Source organism: Bombina bombina, chromosome 4, assembly GCF_027579735.1.
Source record: "Bombina bombina isolate aBomBom1 chromosome 4, aBomBom1.pri, whole genome shotgun sequence".
In the NCBI taxonomy this organism is placed as follows: Eukaryota; Metazoa; Chordata; class Amphibia; order Anura; family Bombinatoridae; genus Bombina; species Bombina bombina.
In genome coordinates, this window is record NC_069502.1 from 480,917,451 (window position 1) to 480,936,482 (window position 19,032).

Consider the following 19,032-nt stretch of genomic DNA (forward strand, 5'->3'; position numbering starts at 1 on the left):
ATCTATCCCAGGGGACATGCTTTTGCAGACCCTCATGGGTGATAGTGACAATGGATGCCAGCCTGTTAGGATGGGGAGCAGTCTGGAATTCCCTGAGGGCTCAGGGGGTCTGGACTCAGGTGGAGTCTCTCCTTCCCATCAATATCCTAGAGTTGAGAGCAATATTCAATGTGCTTCAGGCTTGGCCTCAGTTGGCTTCGGCCCAATTCATCAGATTTCAGTCGGACAACATAACGACGGTGGCCTACATCAATCAAGGAGGAACAAGAAGTTCCTTAGTGATGACAGAGGTAGCCAGGATAATACAGTGGGCGGAGTCTCACTCTTGCCATCTGTCCGCGATTCACATCCCAAGGGTGGACAACTGGGAAGCAGATTTTCTGAGCAAACAGACATTTCATCCGGGAGAGTGGGAACTCCATCCAGAAGTATTTGCCGACCTGATTCTCTGATGGGGCTGGCCAGAGTTGGATCTCATGGCATCTTGCTAGAATGCCAAACTTCCGAGATACGGGTCCAGGTACAGGGATCCCCAGGCCGAGCTGATAGATGCCTTGGTCCTTCAGCCTCGTTTATGTGTTTCCTCCATTTGGTCTCCTTCCCCGCGTGATTGCCCGAGTCAAGCAGGAGAGGGCGTCGGTGATACTCATCACCCCTGCGTGGCCTCACAGGACTTGGTATGCCGATCTGGTGGACATGTCTTCCCAGCCTCCGTGGAAACTTCCATTGAGGAACGACCTCATTCAGGGACCCTTCCATCATCCGAATCTAGTTTCTCTGCAGCTAACTGCTTGGAGATTAAACGCTTAATTTTATCTAAGCAAGGGTTTTCTGATTCGGTTATAGAAACTTTGATTCAGGCGCGTAAGCCTGTTACTAGGAAAATTTACCATAAGATATGGCGTAAATATCTTTATTGGTGCGAATCCAAGGGCTACTCATGGAGTAGGGTTCGGATTCCCAGGATTTTGTCTTTTTTCCAAGATGGATTGGAGAAAGGGTTGTCAGCAAGTTCCTTAAAGGTACAGATGTCTGCTTTGTCTATTTTGTTGCACAAACGTCTGGCAGATGTTCCAGATGTTCAGTCTTTTTTCAGGCTCTGACTAGAATCAGGCCTGTTTCTCGCCCAATTGCTCCTCCTTGGAGTTTGAATTTAGTTCATAAAGTTCTTCAAGGGGTTCCGTTTGAACCTATGCATTCCATAGATATTAAGTTATTATCTTGAAAAGTTTTGTTTTTGATTGCTATTTCTTCTGCTCGCAGAGTTTCTGATTTTTCGGCATTGCAATGTGATTCTCCTTATCTTATTTCCATTTGGATAAGGTAGTGTTACGTACAAAACCTGGTTTTCTTCCTAAGGTTGTTTCAAATAAAAATATTAATCTGGAAATTGTTGTTCCTTCCTTGCGTCCTAATCCTTCTTCTAAGAAGGAGCGACTGTTACATAATTTGGACGTGGTCCGTGCCTTGAAGTTTTACTTACAGGCAACTAAGGATTTTCATCAATCTTCTTCCCTGTTTGTTGTGTTTTCTGGGAAGCGCAGGGGTCAGAAAGCTACTGCTACCTCTCTTTCTTTTTGGCTGAAGAGTATCATCCGTTTTGTTTATGAGACTGCTGGACAGCAACCTCCTGAACGAATTACGGCTCACTCCACTAGGGCTGTGTCTTCCTCATGGGCATTCAAAAATGATGTTGAACAGATTTGCAAAGCTGCAACTTGGTCTTCTCTTCACACTTTTTACAAATTCGATTCTTTTGCCTCGTCTGAGGCTGTTTTTGGGAGAAAAGTTCTTCAAGCAGTGGTGCCTTTCATTTAGGCTCCCTTTCATCCGTGTCCTATAGTTTTGGTATTGTATCTCATAAGTAAGGATGAAATCCGTGGACTCATCGTATCTTGTAAAAGAAAAGGAAATTTATGCTTACCTGATAAATTTGTTTATTTTACGATACTATGCGTCCACGGCCCGCCCTGTTTTTTGTATGACAGGTCTTTTATTTTTGTAAAACTTCAGTTACCTCTGCACCTTGGCTTTTCCTTTCTTGCTGTGGGGCTCTTTGCCTCCTGTTGACCATGAAGCGATATTCCATAAGTAAGGATGAAATCCGTGGACTCATCGTATCGTAAAAGAAACAAATTTATCAGGTAAGCATACATTTCCTTTTTTCACTTCTAGATGATTTTTTTCGGACTTGTAGGAGACCTTATCTCTTTTTAAAGATACGATGAGTCCACGGATTTCATCCTTACTTGTGGGATATCGCCTCCTGGTCAGCAGGAGGAGGCGAAGAGCACCACAGCAGAGCTGTATATATAGCTCCTCCCTTCCCTCCCACTCCAGTCATTCTCTTTGCCTGTGTTAGTGATAGGAAGAGGTAAAGTGAGGTGTTAGTTTAGATTCTTCAATCAAGAGTTTATTATTTTTAAAATGGTACCAGTGAGTGCTATTTTACTATAGGGTGTAGTAATTTTATGGTACCAGTGAGTGCCATTTTACTATAGGGTGTAGTAAATTTATTTCTTTTTAAGATACGAGTCCACGGATTTCATCCTTGTGGGATATCGCCTCCTGGCCAGCAGGAGGAGATATCCCAAAAGTAAGGATGAAATCCGTGGACTCATCGTATCCAAAAAGAAATAAATTTATCAGGTAAGCATAAATTTCGTTTCCTGATCAGCCTCGAGTAGAGCTACAGGTGGCTTTAAAGCAATGGGAACTGGTGGGACTTAACCCTCACTGCGCCTCCCATACTAGTGCTGCCCTTCTGGTGATGATGGTCTTAGCAGATAATAACTAAGGCCCTTTCTGTGTCCACAGAACTACAGGAGGGAGAAGACCTCTTGATCCTGTGAGACGTGTCATGCTGTCGCTCAGCATAGAGGTAAGTGCAGTCTTTATTTTTCTGGGCCACTTGCTATCTCAGAAATGATTGTGCTTTTATCTGTTGGGGAAAACATAGGCTCTCTGGGAAGGGCTTTCCTTTTTAACAGCGTGTGGGGTTCTCATGTGGCCATGTCAACAGACACACTAGTCTTATGGTTTCACTGTACTTTATTAATAGACTCTTTCAGTGAGGGCTTCCCTACAGATCACTGTTTAATGTGTACTGGGGACAGACGCTGGGGATATGTTACCGGAGGTTCCGGTTCATGGCTGTGTGTTTTTTTTGTTGCACAATGACTGTCTTTTAAGTTGCGGCTAAAAATGTCTGTGACGGCTTGCCTAACTAAACAGGGCTACGGCGATCTTACATGGATGGCTTAGGTGATGCTCACGAAGGGCGGGGCTTACTTTGGCGTGCTGGGACTTAGAAATTAGCCGCGCAGCGTGCAGTTACTTCTGGAAAGTCCCGACTGTGTCTATAGGAGCCATCGCAAGTGACGCCACGACCGCATTGTTGCTAAAGCTGGCAAGCGGCCTTGGGCGTTGTAGGATCGATCCGGACTTCTGCCTAAGAGTGGTCGTGGACCGTGGAGGCATGTAGGCGCCTCAGCAGAGCTGTTAGGCGAGATGCTGCTTGTTTCCTTGTTAAAACCTTTTGCACATATCGTCTAACTGATTTGCAGTAAACAAGAAAGATTGTTAGATGTTTCATTTCTTAAAGGCACAGTATCTTGTCAGGATCACATGTACTGACAAGTATTTAGTTTGTGCTGTTATGCACTGTACAATTTGGCCATAAATTGAGAAACTATATAATTTAAAGGGTACAAGACCAATTTGTGCTTGCTTTTCTGTTATCATGGATTCAGATGATATCCAGACTGTAACATGTTCCATGTGTTTGGATGCCACTATGGAACCTTCTGTTCCTTTTTGCCCCTCATGCATTGAGAGGGCTTTACACTATAGAGACCAATTTTTTTTATTTATTAATCTTTGCCTAAGGCGGATGCTTCTCAAGAGTCTAGGGATGAGATGCAGTGTATGCCGCAGCTTTCTCCCCAAGCGTCATAGCCCTTAACGCCCGATCAAGCGGGGCCATGTATTTCACCAGTTTCTGCAGCATTTACGTTAAAGGACATAGCTGCAGTGATGTCCTCTACTCTTTCTGATGCATTATCTAAATATAGATGTATCTCAGCGCCAACTAGACCTTGTATGCCCGGAGCAGTGGTACCTAGCTACCACGTAAATGAAACAAGTGTATGTGGTGTATCCAGGCGCCAACAATGGAGGCTAAGGTTTAAATTCTATATCAATATTTATTTGTGACAATTCCTCTGTTGTTAGACAGTTACAGTTTTAAAATAATTAAAACATAATTAGAACGTTAAAATCTAGCAGAAAAGCATGGATCCACGCTAAAAGTTACTATATTAAAATTCTATAAAAACAATAATCTTAGACTGTATGCAGGGTATAACAATGATGTATTAGACAAATTTGGTGCAGTAGTGTGTGTGAGAGCGTCCGCTCCACACTGTGAGTACAAAACAAGTCCAAATGATAGTGGAAGTGCTGATGAATAAAAAAAGTCAATCCTGTGAAAAAAATATAAAAAATAAAAATAATCTAGAAAATCACTCCTGTTAAGACCAAAAGTTTTCAATCCTGTGTGAGAAAAAATCACTCCTATGTGAGAAAGAAATAACTCACTCTTATTGAAAAAATAATAATAAAAATGTCAATCCTGTGACTCAATAATGTCTAATGCTTGCTGTGTGTTGTTGTTTTTATCCCTTTGATGCCGTGTTCCAAAAAAAGCGTGATGTATGTTGCAAGTTGTATATCAAGTGATAGCCAAAAAGAAAATTATGCTGAAAAGCTTTGTGAAAAAGGTGCCCTTGGAGACTGAGCTCCGGGGAAAATAAAACGATACACAAGGAATAACAAACAAATGCTGTCAGACGAAAAACCTGTGGAAAAAAAATAAACACAATGTGTAGAAAGTTTCTTAAATATACCCTCCTAATGGAATAGAGCTTACCAGGTCTACGCGTTTCGGCCTTTCCTAGGCCTTTATCAAGATTTTATTTTATTTTCCCCGGAGCTCAGTCTCCAAGGGCACCTTTTTCACACAGCTTTTCAGCATAATTTTCTTTTTGGCTATCACTTGATATACAACTTGCAACATACATCACAACTTTTTGTTTGGAACACGGCATCAAAGGGATAAAAACAACAACACACAGCAAGCATTAGACATTATTGAGTCACAGGATTGACATTTTTATTATTATTTTTTCAATAAGAGTGAGTTATTTCTTTCTCACATAGGAGTGATTTTTTCTCACACAGGATTGAAAACTTTTGGTCTTAACAGGAGTGATTTTCTAGATTATTTTTATTTTTTATATTTTTTTCACAGGATTGACTTTTTTTATTCATCAGCACTTCCACTATCATTTGGACTTGTTTTGTACTCACAGTGTGGAGCGGACGCTCTCACGCGCACTACTGCACCAAATGTGTCTAATACATCATTGTTATACCCTGCATACAGTCTAAGATTATTGTTTTTATAGAATTTTAATATAGTAACTTTTAGCGTGGATCCATGCTTTTCTGCTAGATTTTAACGTTCTAATTATGTTTTAATTATTTTAAAACTGTAACTGTCTAACAACAGAGGAATTGTCACGAATAAATATTGATATATAATTTAAACCTTAGCCTCCATTGTTGGCGCCTGGATACACCACATACACTTGATGCGTTATCTACCCTTCCCATACAAGCGTACAAGAAGGGACAATTATGTAGTCAATGCAGACTCTGATACTATGATGGCGATTGCGAACGTACCCTCCCGGGGTTCTGAGTCGGAGGGTACGGAGGTCTTATCCGAAGGTGAACTTTCCGACTCAGGAAGTGCTTTGCCCCTGACTTATTTTGAAGTGGTTTCTTTCAGGTTTAAGCTTGAACACCTCCACGTATTGCTGAGGGAGGTGTTGGTTACTCTGGATGATTGTGACTTAATAGTGGTTCCTCCAGAGAAATTGAGTAAGTTGGACAGGTACTTGGAAGTTCCTTCTTACTCGGATGTCTTTCCCGTTCCAAAGAGGACTTCAGAGATTATTGCAAAAGAGTGGGAGAGACCAGGCATTCCCTTCTCTCCTCCTGTTTTTAGAAAGATGTATTCTGTAGCCAGACGCTATTAGGGATTCTTGGCAGACGATCCCTAAAGTAGAGGGAGCTATTTCTACAATGGCCAAACGAACTGCTATTCCTATCAAGGATAGTTGTGCTTTCAAGGACCCTATGGATAAGAAATTAGAGAGTCTCCTTAAGAAGATTTATGTTCACCAGAGATTCCTATTGCAACCGGTGTCTTGCATTGTTACAGTTACCAGTGCGGCTGCTTATTGGTTTGATGCTCTGGAAGAGTCTCTTAAGACTGAGACTCCTTTGGAAGAGATACAGGATAGGATTACAGCTCTTAAGTTAGCTAACTTGTTTATTACGGATGCTTCTCTGCAGATTACTAAATTGATGGCTAAGAGTTCGGGTTTTGCCATCTTAGCACGCAGGGCCTTATGGCTGAAGTCTTGGTGTCACCCAAGTCTAAGCTTTTGGCTATTCCTTACAAGGGGAAGACCCTGTTCGGGCCTGACTTGAAGGAAATCATCTCTGACATCACGGGAGGCAAGGGTCATCTCCTCCCTCAGGATAAAAAGTCCAAACAGAGAGGTCGACAGAGTAATTTTCATTCCTTTCAAAATTTCAAGGGAGTTCCCCCTTCCTCTTCCGCTAAACAGGAAGGGAACTATTCACAAACCAAGTCCACTTGGAGACCCAACCAGTCTTGGAACAAGGGTAAACAATCCAAGAAGCCTGCTGCTGCCTTCAAGTCAGCATGAAGGGTCGGCCCCCGATCCGGGACCGGATCTAGTAGGGGCAGACTCTCTCTCTTCGTCCAGGCTTGGATAAGAGATGTTCAGGATCCCTGGACACTAGAAATTGTGTCTCAGGGATATCAGTTGGAGTTCAAAAATTCTTCCCCCAGAGGAAGGTTTCTTCTTTCTTGCAGACCAGATAAAAAGAGAGGCATTCTTACGTTGTGTAGGAGACCTCTCTTCGATGGGAGTAATATATCCCGTTCCAATACAGGAACAGGGGTTTTATTCAAATCTCTTTGTAGTTCCCAAAAAAGAGGGAACGTTCCGACCTATTTTAGACCTCAAAAGTCTAAACAAGTTTCTCAGAGTTCCATCCTTCAAGATGGAAACTATTCGTACCATTCTTCCATTGATCCAGGAGGGTCAATTTATGACTACCGTGGATCTAAAGGATGCATATCTTCATGTTCCTATCCACAGAGATCATCACAAGTTCCAGAGGTTTGCCTTTCTGGACAAACCTTTTCAGTTTGTGTCTTTTTTTTTTTTGGTCTGGCCACGACGCCCAGAATTTTCACAAAGGTTCTGGGGTCTCTGCTGGCGGTTCTGGGGTCTCTGCTGGCGGTTCTAAGACCATGGGGCATTGCGGTGGCGCCTTATCTGGATGATATTCTGATCCAGGCGTCATCTTATCAGCTAGCAAAGTCTCATACCGACATTGTTCTATCCTTCCTGAGGACTCACGGGCGGAAGGTAAATATGGGAAAGAGTTTGCTAATTCCGCAGACAAGGGTACCCTTCTTGGGAACTCTAATCGACTCTCTAGCCATGAAAATCTTTCTAACGGACGTCAGAAATTCAAAGATTCTGAATACATGTCGAGCCCTTCAGTCCAATTCTCGGCCGTCAGTGGCTCAGTGCATGGAGGTAATTGGATTGATGGTAGCGGCAATGGACATCATTCCGTTTGCTCGGTTTCATTTCAGGCCTCTGCAACTGAGCATGCTCAGACAGTGGAATGGAGATTATACAGATTTGTCTCCTCAAATAAATCTGGATCAGGAGACAAGGAACTCTCTTCTATGGAGGTTGTCGCTGGATCATCTATCCCAGGGGACATGCTTCCGCAGACCCTCATGGGTGATAGTGACAACGGATGCCAGCCTGATAGGATGGGGAGCAGTCTGGAACTCCCTAAGGGCTCAGGGTGTATGGACTCGAGCAGAGTCTCTCCTTCCCATCAATATCCTAGAGTTGAGAGCAATATTCAATGTGCTTCGGGCTTGGCCTCAGTTGGCTTTGGCCCAATTCATCAGATTCCAGTCGGACAACATTACGACTGTAGCTTACATCAATCATCAGGGAGGAGCAAGGAGTTCCTTACTGATGACAGAAGTAGCCAAGATAATACAGTTGGCGGAGTCTCACTCTTGCTATCTGTCGGCGATCCACATCCCAGGGGTGGAAAACTGAGGATTTTTTTAGCAGACAGATATTTCATCCAGGAGAATGGGAACTCCATCTGGAGTTTTTTTTCCAACCGGATTCTCAGATGGGGCAGGCCGGAGTTGGATCTCATGGCATCTCGTCAGAATGCCATACTTCTGAGATACGGGTCCAGGTCCAGGGATCCCCAGGCCGAGCTGATAGATGCCTTGGCAGTGCCTTTGTTCTTCAGCCTCGCTTATGTATTCCCTCCGTTTGCTCTCCTTCCCCGGGTGATTGCTCGAATCAAACAGGAGAGGGCGTCGGTGATTCTCATCGCCCCTACATGGCCTCGCAGGATTTGGTATGCCGATCTGGTGGACATGTCATCTCAGCCACCGTGGAAGCTCCCATTGAGGAAAGATCATTCAGGGTCCCTTCCACCATCGGAATCTCGTTTCTCTTCAGCTGACTGCTTGGAGATTGAATGCTTAATTTTATCTAAGCGAGGTTTTTCTGATTCGGTCATAGACACTTTGATTCAGGCACGTAAGCCTGTTACTAGGAGAATATACCATAAGATATGGAGTATATATCTTTATTGGTGTGAATCCAAGGGCTACTCATGGAGTAAGGTTAGGATTCCCAGGATTTTGTCTTTTCTCCAAGAAGGATTGGAGAAGGGGTTGTCCGCAAGCTCTTTAAAAGGACAGATTTCTGCTTTATCTATTTTGTTACACAAGCGTTTGGCAGATGTACCAGATGTACAATCTTTTTGTCAGGCTCTGACTAGAATCAAGCCTGTATTTAAACCAATTGCTTCTCCTTGGAGTTTGAATTTAGATCTTAATGTTCTTCAAGGGGATTCCATAGATATTAAGCATTCCATAGATATTAAGTTATTATCTTGGAAAGTTTTATTTTTGGTTGCTATTTCTTCTGCTTGAAGAGTATCTGAGCTTTCGGCATTGCAATGTGATTCTCCTTATCTTATTTTCCATTCAGACTAGGTGGTGTTACGAACCAAACCTGGTTTTCTTCCTAAGGTTGTTTCAAATAAGAATATTAATCAGGAAATTGTTGTTCCTTCCTTGTGTCCTAATCCTTCTTCTAAGAAGGAGCGACTGTTACATAATTTGGACGTAGTCCGTGCTTTGAAGTTCTACTTACAGGCGACTAAGGATTTTCGTCAATCTTCTTCCTTGTTTGTTGTTTTTTCAGGGAAACGTAGGGGTCAGAAAGCTACGGCTACCTCTCTTTCTTTTTGGCTGAAGAGTATCATCCGTTTTGCATATGAGATTGCTGGACAGCAGCCTCCTGAACGAATTACGGCTCATTCCACTAGAGCTGTGGCTTCCTCATGGGCATTAAAAAATGATGCTTCTGTTGAACAGATTTGCAAATCTGCAACTTGTTCGTCTCTTCACACTTTTTCTAAATTTTCCAAATTTGATGCCTTGGCTGAGGCTGTATTTGGGAGGAAAGTTCTTCAAGCAGTTGTGCCTTCCGTTTAGGTTCCCTGTCTTGTCCCTCCCTTTTCATCTGTGTACTATAGCTTTGGTATTGTATCCCACAAGTAAGGATGAAATCCGTGGACTCATCGTATCTTTAAAAAGAAAAGGAAATTTTGGCTTTTCCTTTCTCTTCCTAACTTCGGTCAAATGACTGGAGTGGGAGGAAAGGGAGGAGCTATATATACAGCTCTGCTGTGGTGCTCTTTGCCTCCTCCTGCTGACCAGGATGCGATATCCCACAAATAAGGATGAAATCCGTGGACTCATTGTATCAAAAAAGAAACAAATTTATCAAGTAAGAATACATTTCCTTTTTGTTTGTGGGTTTGTGCATTTCCATCTAAAAGGGAGGAGTGTCCACTGCTTTATTTATTACTTTTGGGAATTAAGAACCTGGTCACTAGGAGGAGGCAAAGACACCCCAGCCATATGCTTAAATACCTCCCCCACTCCCCTCATCCCCCAGTCATTCTTTGCCTTTCGTCACAGGAGGATTGCAGAGAAGTGCCGAAGATTCGGAGTAGTCTCTTATGGAGGGCAGTACTCTTCGGAATTGGACTGCAGTTTTAAGTAGTCCTGTTAGCTTCTCAGTGAGCCTCTCAGTGAGAGCCTGGATGAAAGTTAGAGTCTGGAGATGCAGGGAGAGTCTTTCTGCGAAACCATCCCGACTCATATTAACAGCTCCACAAGCAATCAGCGTTGACGAGTTTCGCTGCCTGCTTTCTACACTCAAGTCCATGTCAGGAGCGATGCTTCTACCTGTCACACTTGAAGGGCCGTGTTCCTATTCCACGGCGTTGATTCTGGTAAGATCGTTAAATTTTTTATACATAATGATAACACAGAAGATTGGGTCACAGTGTGGCGCCTTTTATCTTATGGAATCAAGGGTTAATATTCCTAGTGAAGGGATTATTGAACAGGGGGGGGGGGGGGTTTATACATAATATTATTTATTGTGTTATTGCTTCGTTATGTGCGATATGTGGAACTTCAGGTTGACTTCCGGGAGTATTTGCGTGGCCGATTTTGGCGAGTTTTCTTTTTAATGCAGGGGTGGTCCTGCGAGTGACCGGGTGACGCGTTAGAGGGTACTCCCTCTTTAACAAAGTCTCATTCCTGTGTTTGTGAGGAGGTTCTTGTAGATCAGCCTGCTCAACTATGTTCCACATACCTTGATAAAGTTGCAACATCTAAAACTAAGGGGATGTCTAGTACTACTGAGCCGTCCACCTCTGAGGGCTCCCCGTCCCGTGAGGTGCATTCCTTGCTTTCATCTCCGAGTGCACATGCAGCGCCCCTGGGTACAACCATTACTCATTCAGGAGAGATTTGTTGGCTTTCAGATTTTGCGGATCAACTGCAAACTGCAGTATCGAAAGTGATCCATGCCTTACCACGTTCTGCTAAGCGCAGGCGTAGGGCGTATCATGGCGGCCCAACCCAGGAGTTGTCTACGCCTATGGAAATATCAGAGGCGTTATACAATTATGAGGCCCACTCCGACTCTTCAGAGGAGGCTCCTTCTGGGTCGGAGTCTGTCATCTCATCCTCGCTTTTTGCTGAAGCAAATGCTTGCTACTCTGGAGGTCCCGGAACCGAAGCTTCCAGAGCAACCTTCGATTCCTAAGCTTGATAAGGTATACGAGGACAGGGTGGTGCCTCAGACCTTCCCGGTTCCTGTTAAGATGACTAATATTATAATGAATGGGAGCAATTAGGTTCTTCCTTTTCTCCTTCTTCCTTCAAGAAACTGTTCCCTGTTCCAGACTTTCAGCTTTAGCTGTGGGGGACTGTCCCTAAGGTGGATGGTGCCATCTCTACACTTGCGAAGCGGACGACTATTCCTCTCGAGGATAGTTCGTAACTTAAAGAGCCCATGGATAAAAAGTTGGAAAATATGTTAAGGAAAATGTTTCAACACACGGGTTTATTTTTCAACTGGCAGCGACTGTAGCCGCGGTTTCCAGAGCTTCAACATATTGGTGTGAATCCCTGTGTGATATGGTAGAGAGGGCGACTTCCATCAACGAGATACAGGATAAGATTTATGCGTTGAAGGTCGCCAATTCTTTCATTTGTGACGCCAATATGCAAATTATTCACCTGTATGCAAAGGTTTAAGGATTCTCCATTTTAGCTCTGGGGCTAAAGTCTTGGTCTGCGGACATGACCTCTAAGTCGAGGCTGTGGTACCTGCCTTTTCAAGGAAAGATTCTGTTCGGTCCAGGATTGGATTCGATCATATCCACGGTTACGGGAGGCAAGGGAGCTAAGCCTAAAGGATCTACTTTTCGTCCTTTTCGTGCAGACAAAGCCCAGCGCCAGCAGCCCGCCGCAAAAGCGGATCAGTCCAACGGAACTTGGAAGCCTGCTCAGTCTTGGAACAAGTCCAAGCTGGACACAAAGCCCGCCGGGACAAAATCGTCATAAAGGGGCGGCCCCCGACCGGTCCCCGGACCAAGTAAGGGACAGATTGTCTCTCTTTTCCGAAGCCTGGTTGCAGGATGTTCAGGACCCTTGGGTGCTGAAGGTTGTCGCACAGGGTTACAGGATAGGGCTCAGGTCCCATCCGCCAATAGGCAGATTCCTCCTGTCAAACCTGTCTTCAAGACCGGAAATTAAAACGTCTTTTCTAGAATGTGTGAGGGATCTCTCCTCTCTAGGTGTTATCGTACCAGTACCCCAAGCAGAAAGGAGGCTAGGGTACTATTCAAATCTTTTTGTGGTTCCAAAGAAAGAGGGCACTTTCTGCCCAATTCTGGACCTAAAATGTTTAAACAAGTTTCTGGTTGTTCCATTGTTTCAAATGGAAATGATCAGATCTATTCTGCCCCTAGTTCAAGAGGGGCAGTTCACGATGACAATAGACTTGAAGGATGCTTACCTTCATGTTCCAATTCACATGAATCACTTCAAGTTCCTAAGATTTGCGTTTCTGGACCAACACCCTGAGAGCCTTCACGAAATTTCTGGGGGCGCTTCTTGCAGTGGCCCAATCCAGGTGCATTGCTGTCACGCCCTATTTGGACGACATCCTAGTCCAGGTGCAGTCGTTCAGCCCTGCAGAGGATCATTCAAGGGCTCTTCTTTTATTGCTCCAATCTCACGGTTGGAAGATCAACTCTGAAAAGAGTTCCCAGCAACAGGGTGTAGTTCCAGGGCACGATAATAGACTCTGTGTCCATGAAAATATTTCTCACAGATCAACAACGCAGAAAGATTGCGTCCACCTGTCTTGCCCTTCAGTCTTACTAAAGCCCTTCAGTGGCTCAGTGTATGGAGATGATCGGGCTAATGGTTTCCAGCCTAGACTTCATCCCTTTCGTCAGGTTCCATCTCAGACCTCTTCAATTGTGCATGTTGAGACAGTGGAACGGCAATCGTTCAGATCTATCACAGCGTATATCCATGGATGCTCGGACCAGGGACTCCCTATCTTGGTGGCTCCGTTCGGAGCATCTCTCCCTGGAGACATCTTTCCTGAGACCGTCCTGAGAGATTGTGACCACGGTCGTGCGTCTGGCAGGATGGGAGCCGTTTGGGGTGCCAGATTGGCACAAGGAAAATGGACCCGGGAGGAGTCTCTCCTTCCGATCAATATTCTGGAACTTCGAGCAATTTACAATGCTATTCTGGGCGTTGCCTCCTCTGAGGTAATTCAGCTTCATCAGATTCCAGACCGACAACATTACCTCGGTGGCTTACATCAACCACCACGGGGGAACAAGGAGCTCCCTAGCAATGAGGGAGGTGTCTCAGATTTTGGAGTGGGTGGGCGGAGTCCCATAACTGCTCGCTCTCAGTGATCCACATTCCGGGTGTGGACAACTGAGAAGCAGACTTTCTCAGCAGGCAATCCTTCCATCCGGGGGAATGGTCTCTTCACCCCGAAGTGTTTGCGGATATTTGTCTCAGATGGGGAACACCGGAGATAGATCTCATGGTGCCCAGACTCCATTGCAAGCTACCCCGATAAGGGTCGAGGGATTCCCAGGCAGAGCGGATAGATGCCCTAGTGGGGCCTTGGGGATTCAGCCTAGCTTACATTTTTCCACCGTTATCACTTCTATCTCGTTTAGTGGCACACATCAAGCAGGAGCGAGGCCGCGGAGGACATGATTTGCGGATCAGGTGGGGATGTCATCCTCTCCACCATGGAGGTTACCCTGTCGCAGGGATCTGCTGGAACAGGGTCCCTTTCAACATCAAAATCTTGTTTCTCTAAGGCTGACTGCGTGGAGATTGAATGCTTAGTCTTAGCCAAGAGAGGTTTTTCTGAAAGTGAGATTGACTCTCTAGTTCAGGCAAGAAAGCCAGTCACTCATCTCATCTGCCATAAGGTGTGGAGGACTTACTTGTCCTGGTGTGAAAAACACGGATCTCCTTGGCACAAGGTGAAGGTATCCATGATTCTGTCTTTTCTCCAAGAAGGTTCGGAGAAGGGTCTTGCTGCCAGTTCCTTAAAGCGACAGATTTCGGCTTTATCAGTCTTGTTGCACAGGAGACTCGATGTGCTTCCTGACATTCAATCTTTTGTTCAGGCTCTGTCTAGAATCAGACCTGTCTTTAGGCAGTCTGCTCCCCCATGGAGCTTAAACTTGGTCCTTAAGGTATTGCAGAGGGTTCCTTTTGAGCCTATGCATTCTATTGACATTAAGATTCTGTCCTGGAAGGTTCTCTTTCTGTTGGCCATTGCATCGGCACGCAGAGTATCTAAGCTGGCTGCCTTGCAATTCGAGTCTCCTTATCTGGTCTTTCATGTGGATAAGGCTGTTCTTCGCACAGGTTTGGGGTTTATTTCCAAGGTGGTGTCTAGCTGTAACATCAATCAGGAAATAAGTGTTCCTTCTTTGTGTCCTAACCCTTCTTCTTCTAAGGAAAGGTTACTTCATAATCTGGATGTGGTTCGGGCCTTACAGTTCTACAGGCTACTAAGGATTTCAGACAGTCTACATCTCTTTTTGTTGTGTATTCCGGAGTAGCGTAAGGGGCAGAGGGCCTCTTCTACCTCTTTGTCCTTTTGGTTGAGGAGCTTGATTTGCTTGGCCTATGAGACAACGGGACATAAGCCTCCTCAGAGGATCACAGCTCATTTAACTAGAGCTGTGGCTTTGTCTTGGGCCTCTATGGAGCAGATTTGTAAGGCAGCTACCTGGTCCTCCTTATACACTTTTACAAAGTTTTACAAATTTGAACATTTTTGTGAGAAAGGTTTTACAGGCTGTGGTGCCCTCAGATTAGGGTCTGCCTTTTTACCCTCCCGGTTTCATTGTGTCCTCTAAAGCTTGGGTATATGTTTCCCAAAAGTAATGAATGAAGCCGTGGATTCTCTTCCTCTTTAGATGGAAAAAATAAATCATCCTTATCTGATCATTTTATTTACATCGTAGGGAGGAGAGTCCACCGCTCCCGCCCTTAACTCCGGTGGGCAGACCTAAATTTAATTTCTCTTCTGGCACCATTTATACCCTGATATTTCTCCTACTGTTCCTTGTTCCCTCGGCAGAATGAGTGGGGGAGGTATTTAAGCCTTTGGCTGGGGTGTCTTTTTTTTCCTCCTCCTGATGGCCAGGTTCTTAATTCCCAAAAGAAATTAATGAAGCTGTGGATTCTTCTCCCCACGATGGAAATAGAATTATCAGGTAAGCATAATTTATGTTTTTGCGCTGGTCTTTTACAGATATAAATCAAGCAATAAAATATTTTGTGCAAATGCTGCTGTGTGGAAGCTCTGTTACAGTCATATGTTCCACACATCCTTGTTTATTGTCTCTCTTTTTTTGCCTGTTTTATATCTGTCCCTAGTTGTCCCCAGCATGAGAGTAAGATAATTGGGAAAATGTAAGTCTAAACATGGTGACACTCATTCATTTTATAGAAATCCGGTGGAATCTACAAATCCAACAGTTTTCAGAGTTAATTTACAGGGACAGGGAAAACACAAATAATGTTTTTTTTTTAAACTACATAATTACACATTTTATATTACAATCTCATACTGTGTAATATCCCTGTAATTGATTATCTATTATTTCCATCTTTACATAAAAGTTTTTTTGCAGCAGGGTATTTATTCTCACTGACTATTGGGGGAAAAAAAGGTAATTATTTACATGAAGTTCATCCAAATAAAATATTTAAATCATCTGTTTCATTCACAAACCCGGCTTTTCAGTAAATCACCTTTCATACGACTGTCAGCGCTACCAACGTAACTGGTCTATTGCCTCTTATAAATACTACCATTTGTGTACTGCACCTATGTTTATAGTGCTTTGAAGTTTATTGGTGCTCTAGAAATAAATTATGATAATAATTCAGAACCCTCCCTACCCTATTAAATGTATAATTTATGGTCCCTTTACTAAATACATTTGACCATTTTCATACATGGACTGTTTGTTTTTTGGAGGGAGGGGGGGTAGATTGTAGCTTTTTTATATATCTGTATTTTTTGCAGTGATTTAATGTCACTGTGTTCTCCTATCTATGTACCCAGTACTATTTAGTTTGGTGGAACATTACAAATAGTGAGGATAATAATCTACTCAGCCAATATTTTTTAGTTTACTGTTTTATAGAGAACTATGAAAATAAGCGATCATATTTTTTTGTAAAATGTTATGAACACAAATTCAGGGCAATTAGTTATGATGCGGTATATTGTGTGATATTTATTTACTAGCAGCAATATTTACGTTAATAGTGGTGAGCTAAATAATGAAATGAAACTGATATGACAAGGAAACAACATCAGAAACAGATATTAAAACTATAATTTATCAAAATGTTTGCATAAAAGAAAAAACTTGTACATTCTTAGATTCATTCTTAGATGCTTTGCATACTTTAAAGAAATATGTTCCTGTATAATTATGCGGGTTTGATTTATTGTCAGAAATCTTGCTGTCATCACTGTGTCAAATGTTAAATAGATGTATAAAGAAGATTAATATGTATTCTCTTACTAATAGATTCCCTTTGAATGCATTTTATTTTTGTCAGCTAAAAATTCTTAATAATTTTAAATTTGTCGACCATGTCATGCCAGATGACTTTTCCCATGACTCTCTTTGAGGATCGTAACTGAATTCTTGAGATTAGTATACTTTTATGTTAGACTTGACGTAATAACTGTTTCTTCGGGTTTTCTTGGATCCTTCTATTTCTCTTGACAAATTCCAGTTGTTTTATTTTCACTTTAATATTATTAGTGTATCTGCATCCATATTGGCGGGACTTCATTTGAAGCTATGAAAAGATTATTCAGTGGCTTTGGGAGCAGTTAAGATACGAACAGGGTTATTTTTAGAACAATTTTTTTAAAAAAAATATGAAAATGAAGTGTTGGAATCGGTCAGAATGTTTTTCATACAGGTGGTGAGAGTCCATGATCCATTACTCCTGGGAATTAATCTTCCCTACCATTAGGAGGAGGAAACAATTCCCAAACCCCAAGAGCTCTATATAAACCCTCCCACCTCACTGGTACCTCAGTCTTTTGTTTGCCTCCACAGGAGGAAGCTAAAAATGAAGATGTGCATATGATTCATTCGTGAGAGGGGCTTTCAGTCTATGTTGAGGCATGTTTTCCCCTCAGAGTGCAGTGTTTGTCAGAGGGATGTATATGAGGTATGGTTAGTGGCTCTCTTTTTCACCTCATAATAAATGTTGTCACTAACCGTCCATAGTGGTCGCAGGAACTTTTCTTTGGCCTCCTCCTATGGATCTACAATATACTTCCATAACCTCTGCTGATATGTTTCAGTACTGGTTTTGAATTTTACTGGTTGTTTACTGGTACTGGTCTATAGGTAAGTATCATATTTTAATTTATATGCACTCTTAAAGTTTTGTTTCTGCAATTTATTATTATATGTTTATGAATGTATATAGCATTGGGACATAATCTCTATATAATTCCCCTTTCAATTTATTGCACGTGTTGGATTTTTGGGCGTGCAGAGTTTAGTTTATATTTTTTACAGTGCACTTGAGTGCTCGGAATTCCACAAGTCAGGGTTTTTTCTGCACGCTCATGGGCTTTCATTTTCCCCACACTTTGACTTTCGGGTTAGCGCACGTATGCCTCTAGTACGAGCGTGTTAGGTTTTGGCAAGCTAATTTCCCTTTTGACAGCTTAGCTTTAGCGCGTCCTATTCTGCTGAGCGCTATCCTGGCTTTGGGTGTAGAGTCTACTTGTCTCCTGCTTTATTTTTGTTTCAGCTTAGCACGCTTTAGATCTGTAAGTTTTATTAAGCTTCTTTAGTAGGGGGTATGTTTTTTTCCATTCCTCAAGAGCTTTTTTTTAAGGGGATATAATTATTTATGCTGTTGTAGTAAAAATACTATAATGGAGCCTTCTGATTCTGTCCCTAAATTTCCCCCTGCTTATTTGTGATGTTTAAAAATGTTATTGCATTCTGACCAACTAATGCTGCTTCTAAGGGTATTACTGCTCCTTATGTTTGTTGCTTAAAGGGGAGCTCTACGGATTTTGCTCCAGGTGTGAAATATCTTATCAAATCAACCGTTTCTGAAATGTTAACAGCTCTCCCACCTTCAAGTAAGCGTAAAAGGTCAGTTCAGAATTTACCTTCTACTAGTTTTATGCCATCTGAGACTAGGGGTAATTCTGTTGTGTCTCTGTTGATGAGGAGTCTTCTTCTGTTGTTTGAACCTGATTTTTTTATATTTAAAGTTGAACGTATTCATTCTCTTTTTAAAAGAGGTTTTGCTTACTTTTGGGTTTAAGGACTCCAAGGGTTCTGAGGATAAGCCTTTTAGCCATTTAGATTTCGTCTTTAAAACTGTTGCGAAAATCCATGAGTGTTTTCCTACAGATGTAGTTTCTGAAATAGTTTTTAGGGAATGATCTAAACCAGGTTATTAATTTAATCCTTTGCAAGGTTTAAGAAGTTATTCCTGTATACCCTTACCTGCCTCTAATAATTTACTGTGGAAGACTGTCCCTAAAATAGATTGGGCCATTTCTACTCTCGCTAAGCGTACTACTATCCCTAACAAGGTGTTAGAATCATTTTAAAGAAGGGCCTTTTTAAAAGCAGGTTATTTATTTAGGCCAGCTATCTCTATTGTTGATGTAGCTGCTGCTTTTTCTTACTGGTTTAAGTAGTCATTCAGATCAGTTTTTTTAATGATTCGGCTAGTGAAAATTTGTTTTTAACCACTTGGGATTGCTCAAAAGTGCTAATTCCTTTTATTTGTGATGCTGAATTTGACAATATTAAAGGGGACAATCTAGACAAAATTAAACTTTCATGATTCAAATACGGCATACAATTTTA

General features: G+C 42.5%; 1 protein-coding gene across 2 annotated transcripts in view; it reads left to right on the top strand.

Moving 5' to 3' along the window:
• AGPAT5 (1-acylglycerol-3-phosphate O-acyltransferase 5) overlaps window positions 1-19,032 on the top strand; it is a 268,817-nt gene that overhangs the window by 105,527 nt on the left and 144,258 nt on the right. The window lies entirely within an intron of this gene.